The sequence below is a fragment of the Heptranchias perlo genome, chromosome 11 (assembly GCF_035084215.1).
Source record: "Heptranchias perlo isolate sHepPer1 chromosome 11, sHepPer1.hap1, whole genome shotgun sequence".
NCBI lineage: Eukaryota > Metazoa > Chordata > Chondrichthyes > Hexanchiformes > Hexanchidae > Heptranchias > Heptranchias perlo.
Genome location: NC_090335.1, coordinates 24,459,558 through 24,467,814, shown reverse-complemented (window position 1 = coordinate 24,467,814; position 8,257 = coordinate 24,459,558). Strand labels below are relative to the sequence as shown.

The following is an 8,257-nucleotide window of genomic DNA, read 5'->3' as shown; positions in this document are numbered from 1 at the left end:
CTCAGAGAAGGGTGGACTCGTCCAGGACCTAGGGAGGAATGGGCACCACTGCTGGCATCTGTTCATGTGGCTCTGAGGAACTGGTGGCTATGAGCAGTATTCCCCACATTTACCCAACTAGGTCTGACCCACTTATCACAGCAGCAGAATCACTGTCCCAGTCTTTTTTGACTTAAGACAAATGTCAATCTTTCACACATCCAAGATGAAACAGTTCCAGAGCATTCTACGAGCATCGTGGCCACCCACCAGCAGGGGTTGGCAGATTGAGGTCACAAGTGACCCTGAGACTACATACATCTGAGGCAAATAGTTTCACATCCTGCCGGGTCTCAACAAAGAAAATAACGTATATATGCAACCATGCTAGAAATGACTCATCTTTCAGGAAGTGGGACCATGTTCATGGGAGGTGACATTCATGGCTGATGAAAAGTCAGCAACAAAAGGTAGCTGCACTCACTTTGAAAAATCACTTCTTCCCACAGTATGGAGAAAATGACATCTTTGAGTCAAGGGGAACGTTGGCAATACACTGTCCATCCTCTCTCCCACTTTTCCCTGAGATCACTTTGATGCATAAAGGCCCAGTTCATTTTTATCTCTCCTTCATTAAGGAGTACAAAATGGTAGACGCTGAGCAGGAGGGGGCAAGGAAAAAATGGAGAGGGTTTAGGACGAGGGAATGAAAGGCATGATGAAACAGAAGGGCTTTGAAGAGGTTTTTGAAAGCAAGGAAGGAGGTGACAAGGTGGAGTTCCATAGGGGCTTGGAGAACCATGTGGAGAATCACCACAGAAATTCCAGACAAGGGTCTCTTTTGTTGCCTCATTTTCAGAGGAAGTAAAGAAACAGGAGGGAATGGTAGAAATAGGAGAGAAAAGAAGAGAAACAGGAGGGAATGATAGAAATAGGAGAGAAAAGAAGAGAAATAGGAGTGAATGGTATAAATAGGAGAGAAAAGAAGAGAAACAGGAAGGAATGGTAGAAATAGGAGAGAAAAGAAGAGAAACAGGAGGGAATGGTAGAAATAGGAGAGAAAAGGGGAGAAACAGATGGAAGGATAGAAATAAGAGAGAAATAGGGAGAACAACAACGTGCATTTCTATAGCCCCTTCAATGTAGAAAAAGCAACCCAAGATGCTCCACAGGGATGCAGGGAAAAAATGAATGCCAAGTCAAAGAAGGAGATATTAGGAGGGGTGATCAAAAGCTTAGTCAAAGAGGTGGGTTTTAAAGAGGCTCTTAAAGGTGGAGAGGGAGGTAGACAAGTAGAGGGGTTTAGGGAGGGAATTCTACAGCATGAGGCCTTGGTGACAAGGCATAGCGCCAATGGTGGGTTAAAAGGCCAGCGTCATAGTAAGGGAGAGTATGGAGAGTGGTTGTAGGGCTGGAGGAGGCGACACAGATAGGGAGGGGCAAGATCATGAAGGGATTTAAATACAAGGATGAAAAATTTAAATGTGAGACTTTGGGGGACCGAGAGCCAATGTAGGTCAGCAAGGACATGGGTAATGGGTGAGTGGGACTTGGTTCGAAATAGGTTATGGAAATAGGCAGCAGAGTTTTGGATGAGCTGAAGTTTACGGAGGGTGGAGGATGGGAGGCAAGCCCAGACTGAAGACATGGGGTTGGTTTATACATGTGTGCTGATGACACCCAGCTCTACCTCTCCACTACATCTCTAGACCCTTCCTAGAATAGTCGAGTCTGGAAGTGACAGAAGCATGCATGAGGGTTTCAGCAGCTGATGGGCTGTGGCAGGGACAGAGGTGGGCAATGTTACAGAGGTAGAAGTAGGTAGCCTTTGTGATAGAGAGGATATGGGGTTGGAAACTCAGCTCAGGTTTGAATAGGATGCCAAGGTTGAGAACAGTCTGGTTCAGCCTGAGATAGTGGCTGGGGAGGGGGATGGAATCCGTGGCGAGGGTATGGATTTTTAGGGGGGCCGAAGACCATGATTTCATTCTTCCCGACTAGAAGAAATTGCAGCTTATCCATGACTGGATGTCAAACAAACTGTCTGACAACATAGAGGTGTTGGAAGGGTCTAGAGATGTAGTGGAGAGGTAGAGCTGGGTGTCATCAGCACACATGTATAAACCAACCCCATGTCTTCAGATGATGTCGCCAAGAGGCAGCATGGAGATGAAATGGAGGGGACCAAGGATAGATCCTTGGGGGACTTCGTAGGTAGTGGTGCCATGACAAGAAGAAAAGTAATTGCTGGAGATTCTGTGGCTATAGTTAGATAGGTAACAGTGGAACCAAGCGAGAGCAGTCCCACTAAGTTGGACAACAGAGAAGAGGCATTGGAGGAGTATGGTATGGTTGGCCATGTCAAAGGTTGCAGAGAGATCGAGCAGGACAAGGCGGGATAACGCATCAGGGTCATAGTCACAGAGAAATAAAAGGGAATGATAGTAACAGCAGATAAATGTAGAAAAACAGCTGAGAATGCTAGAAACAGGAGAGAGATAGAGAGAAGTTGGAGTGAAACAGTAAAGAATGACAGAACAAAAAGGAGAGACAGAGACAAATAGGAGGGAATGACAAAACACCAGAGCAATAAACACCACAGAACAGAAGAAAGAGCAATAAAGAGTGAGGCAGAGAATTAGCAGTAAGAGGGAAGACAAACAAAAAATAGGCAAAGAGGAAACATGGGAGAGAATGGGAGGGAAGAAAGAATGAAAACAAGAGCAGCCAAGAGAACAACAATAAGAAAGAAACACAGGAAGTAATATAACAATGTAATGTCAGAACCTTTAATCAATATTTTTTCAGCATACACGAGAGAAGGAAAAGTATGGAGATGGTTAGATTGTTCCATAGCCTTTTTGTTTTCTGTGGTAAATACAAAGAAGGATCAAGTTGCACTGCTAAAATCACTGCCCAAAACAACACATAAAGGGCTGCCCATAGTATAGAACTGAACTCTACAGGTCAGGAAGGTGCAATCTCTGGCCTGCCTCTGTCTGATCTTAGCTGGGTCAGCAGTTCGAGCATTACAATGGGCCCTACCGCCCCTGAACTAGAGAAGGGAAAAATCAACCAGTGACTCCAGCTGGAAAGTGTGTGTTTATGGACATCCAGTGTGTGCGACTGGAGGGTGAGACTCCCCGCTGGTAGCACACATTCGTAGTCAGCCCAATCATCTTCAATCACTTCACTGTATGAAAGTGCCGTCCATTGTTAGAATATACTCAGTAGTTTAGCACACATTAAGACGAAACACTCATTTGACAGGATTTTTCTCTGATTACCATTTGATTTGCAGGCGGTATTCCAGTCGGTAGAAGTGGAAAATGATGTGGGGACTCATTACGTTGGGTCCCCGCTCATTTTTATGACCATAAGATTTTTCAGTGTCTAAATATCCAGCATCACTTTTGCCAGATACCTATGCTCCAATCTGGGCAGGCATACTAAAATGAAACATATCACCTGTCATTACCGCCTGAGTAATGCCGGATGTAACTCGCTCTAGTATATGACAGACGATGACTGTTACTAAGGGCTACAAAATGCGGAAGTAATTTTAAATTGCCACAGCAGGTACGCTACTGGAGAAAGTGCAAGATTTTTATATCGTTAATGGAGGAATTTTGGAGGAAGATTGGAGACAGCTTTGCATTGACAGTTGGAGATGCTGCCTGGCCTTTTAAGATGCTGCAAGCATTGGAATCATGTATCAGAAGCCATCTCTCCCTATCCCCCCCACACCCCCTCACATGTGCAGGTGAGAATACAGGCAGGACTCCTCCAAAACTATTTAAATCCAGCAATCCCTGGAAAGTTTACTGGGTGATACCAAGATATGGGCAAGCATTAGGACCGTACAGGATACTCAACCACCGTAAGCAGATCTCGATGTGTTGGGGGAACGGGCCCATGTTTGGCGAATGATGTTTAACTTAGAAAAGTTATGTGTTATGCATGTGGGTAGGTCTAATGCTAAACATGCATACACTCTACAGGGAACAGAATTGAAGCTAATGGTGAAAGAAAGAGATTTGGGTGTTACAGTGCATCACTCTCTAAAGGTTCGTGACCAATGTCGAGAAGCTAAAGCTAAAGCAAATGTGGTTCTAGGTTGTATTCACAGGAAAATTCACTATAAAACAAAGCATTTTGTCTTTGTACAAGACCTTTGTTAGGCTTCAGTTAGACAACTGTATCCAGTTTTGGTCTCCTGACATGGTGGGGGGATATTGATGCTCTGGAAAGGGTGCAGGGGAGGGTCACAAGATTAATCCCCAGTTTAAAACACCTTAGTTATCCAGATAGGCTCAAAGCCTGTATACTTTAGAAAAGTGTAGACTCAGGAACAGTTTGATCGTGTTTATAAAATAAATTGTGTTTATGTGGACCAATTATTTCAACTGGATAGGTTAGGGAGGACCATGGGGTCACACTTACAACTTATGTAAGGGCAGAATGAGGTTCGATGTTAGACGAATGTTCTTTTCCCAGAGAATAGTGGACTTTTGGACCAGGCTACTGGCTTGTGCGGTGAATGGTGATTCACTGTATTCCTTCAAGAGAGAGCTGGACCTGTTTCTGGCAGGGGCGCAGATCACCTTGTAAAAGAGGTAGGTATCCTGTAATATAAATTAGAGTCTATGTGGTCTGCTGGACTAGTTTCGGTCGCTTAAAGTGGTCGGAGAGGAAATTTCCAGATTTTTTTCCATCCTAATTGGCCTGGGTTTTTATCTGTTTTTTTGCCTCTCCCAGGAGATTACATGGCTCCGGGGTGGATAGGGAGTATTTGTATTGTGATACATAAGGCATCACAACTACATGGGACAGGCTAGATGGACCAGTGGGTATGTTTGTATGTTTTTACATTCATATGTTCGTATGTTCGCATGTTTGTATGTCAATGCCGAGTCCATCAGGTGAACGGAAATCACATCCTGTCATATTTCCACTAGCAATTCTATTCCAGAGGCTAATTGAGGCCATTATCTTGTGCATGCTCTTTTAAAATACCCAAATGCACTTCAAATATATGTGTGTGTTAATTCTGTGAGCGTGCTGTGTTCTGAATTTTCAATATCTAGAGAAAGTTCTCTTGTATAATTTGTAATATTGAATATACATTTCACCTTTAGTGTATTTAAAATTCAAATAGAGCTACGCATCTCAAGAAAGACAAACTTCCTTGTATTTTTTTCCAGCAGTGAGAAAGATTGCATTGTGGCACAAACAAGGGTGCCTTTCCTCCCCCAAAACAACAGCAACTTGAGGGAAATGGCTGAGCGTTAAATACCAATACTTGCAAATCACTTAAGTGGTTTCTGAACTGCTGAGTTTATAACCCAATGATTGAGGCTGTGTTTCTGACATTCTAAGATCCAGAGTCAATTGTAAATGATTCCCTTCGATCCCCCGGGGCTTTCCTTTGGAGTAACTCCCTGTTGAGAAACAAAAGATAAACAAAGGGAATTGGCCAGAGTTAAACGAAAGAAGGTTTTCCCCTGTCACAGATCTGTTCAGATCTGTTCACAAAGGTCCCGTAGCCTCACAAAGCACCATAGAAACTGGCTTTAAAACTGATTTATATCATGCTTTATATGTTACAGGATTTTTGATCCTATTTTGGGAAAGCAATTTCCATGCTTTATTGTTCTCCCTCTTACCCTTGGTAGCAGGGAATTGGTCGCTGTAGCTCCGTTGGGCGCCTGCTCTTAATACAGAGACCCAGAGCAAAAAGATCTCTAGCCTTGGACCAGCTGCTACTACTTGTTTCAATGGGGTACAGAGATACAAATGGGCACTCCAACTTTCCCATTATCCCATCCAGCCATATTCTGACAGTCCCCACTGTTTTTGCCTCTCCTCCCCCGCAAGTTATTCCAAACATTTCTCAATGACTAAAGAAGTTCCTCCTGATTATTGTTTTAAATTTACTTTTCACTCAGATAAAAAAAAACACAATTAAACTCTGATGGAGTTCAATGGCCCGGAATTCACTGCCATGGCAATATTAGCGACGAACGCCATAAGTTAGTTTGTTGTGTTCCCTGATTCTCCAATGGCGAATTCATGCCACAACTTGCTGGGAAAATAATCAGAATCTGCCGCATCGAGCACAGCGGTGGATCGGGAATGACTTGGCCAATGTCTGGTACACTCCAAGGTACCGGGGCCACGCACAGAACGGAGCAACAGTTCATTTAACAGGGGCTGGTTTAGAAGCAATGACTTTAATTGAAGTTTTGAAGTTCCTAGAACAAGTCAGTAAAAATGTTATCCTCAGGCAACTTGCTAAGGGATGGAATACTTAACAGATCCTGAGCCCTCCAGCACCATTCTGTAACGGGCTAAGTGGCTGTGGTGATCACAGTGATTCAGCAAACTCCATCTCGTCATTGATTTTAATGGGGGGGGGGGCACAGAGCTACGGTAACTAGCTGTTCAACTTTCTTGGTGAGAGCCTCTGTGGAGCAGCGTAAAAATCCCAGGAAATTATGGTGTGTCATACGTAATGGCCTGAGTTACTCATGCCCTGGAATATCTGCACCATAATAATCAAATTCAGGCCCAATATATTTAATTTTAAAATAGAATTGATCAGTAGACCACATGCCTTGCTATCGACTACTCAGACCCATGATGGTGAATCCCACAATATTTTTTGCCACTTTTTCCTCCTGTCCTCTATTTTCTTGAAGGTATTGACTTCTTGTTGGGATATAGTTCCATGGGTGCCAATTGCTCTCCAGTACCTCACCATTCTTTATGTGTGAGCCTTGATGATGGGTATTGACAAGATGTTTGACCACGGGGGGCATCACAATCAAAACTGACTCCATCCTTACACATACTTTCCAGCAGCAATTAGGACTGGAAATCTGGGCTAATTTTTCTCCTCCTCTGCTTAAACCTACCATAGCGCCACAACTGCTGCCTTCACTGAGATCAAGACAAACTGTGAATCAACCCTGGGATCTTCTTTTCTATATAGCTTATGGCACACTGTGCAGTGCCTTTAGCCTCTGGACCATTAGAGGAGCTCAATGTTGATTGCTCTTACAAATAAACACAACTTCGTATCTTTAAATGTGTTTGTATTCATTCTTGCTGACTATCAGTGTCACTCCAATGTTGACATCTCTGCTTGTCTGTGGTGAAAATCTTGAATCTTGGCAACTCATCTGAGTCTCAACTGTAGAAATACAGGGGCCTGTCAGTGCGGACAGCACGGTGTGAGGACAACAGTGTGCTGAGAGTTCGGTACGTGTGGGAGTTGAAGGGTTAATCTCTTTAAGGGTTAATCTCTTTAAATCTAGTGCATATTGCTTCAACTGTTTAAGGTCAATTTAAAAGTTTAAATTTCTAAGTTTCTGTCTGGCTTCAGCAGAGAGCTGCTGTAGCAAGTTAATTGGTTAGCTAGATTCAATTGGTCCCTGAAGGTGGGGCAGGCCTGACTCATCTGAGTCTCAACTGTAGAAATACAGGGGCCTGTCAGTGCGGACAGCACGGTGTGAGGACAACACAGTGTGCTGAGAGTTCGGTACGTGTGGGAGTTTGGTAAAGTGGAGGAAGGAGGTGCTGCTTTGCCTTGCTTTTCCTGCAGAGCGGTAGTGGACCTGAGAGTGGTGAGCGGCGGTAAAGAGCGAGACCAGAGCGGGGATAAAAACAGCGCAGAGAGAGCGAGAGTTCAGTCGGTGAGCGGCGGGAGAGAGCGAGACCAGAGCGGGGATATAAACAGCGCGGAGAGAGCGAGAGTTCAGTCGGTGAGCGGCGGGAGAGAGCGAGACCAGAGCGGAGATATAAACAGCGCGGAGAGAGCGAGAGTCCAGTCGGTGAGCGGCGGGAGAGAGCGAGACCAGAGCTTACTCTGAGAGCGAGACTCTGAGACCAGCGGCAGAGTTCAGGGTGACGTCACCAGTCAGAAAGTGACGCGGCACAGGGGAGGCAGCTGATTGGTGAGTAGGTTCAGGTGAGTATTTCTACCATTTTACTGTAAGTAAAGTAATAAGAAAGGGAAGATCTGCAGGTTTTATAGCAGATAGTGTTTTTTTTTAGTGAACCTAGGTCCCTAGTATAGTTAACATTTTCTAATTTCAACGTAATTTAAAAGGGGTAACTAAGCTAAGGCAAGTCATGGCAGCAGACCTCGCACCCGTGATATGCTCCTCCTGCAAGATGTGGGAAGTCATGGACACTACCAGTGTCCCTGCCGACCATGTGTGCGGGAAGTGTGTCCACCTGCAGCTACTGACCGATCGTATCTCGGAGCTGGAGC

At 44.5% G+C, this 8,257-nt stretch overlaps 1 long non-coding RNA gene across 1 annotated transcript; it reads left to right on the top strand.

Moving 5' to 3' along the window:
• Nucleotides 1-3,509: 3,509 nt before the first annotated feature.
• LOC137327177 (uncharacterized) lies at nucleotides 3,510-7,049 on the top strand. Its single transcript, XR_010964381.1, has 3 exons — nucleotides 3,510-3,742; nucleotides 4,738-4,829; nucleotides 6,902-7,049. It is a non-coding gene; the product is annotated as an uncharacterized lncRNA (long non-coding RNA).
• The last annotated feature ends 1,208 nt before the right edge of the window (nucleotides 7,050-8,257 follow it).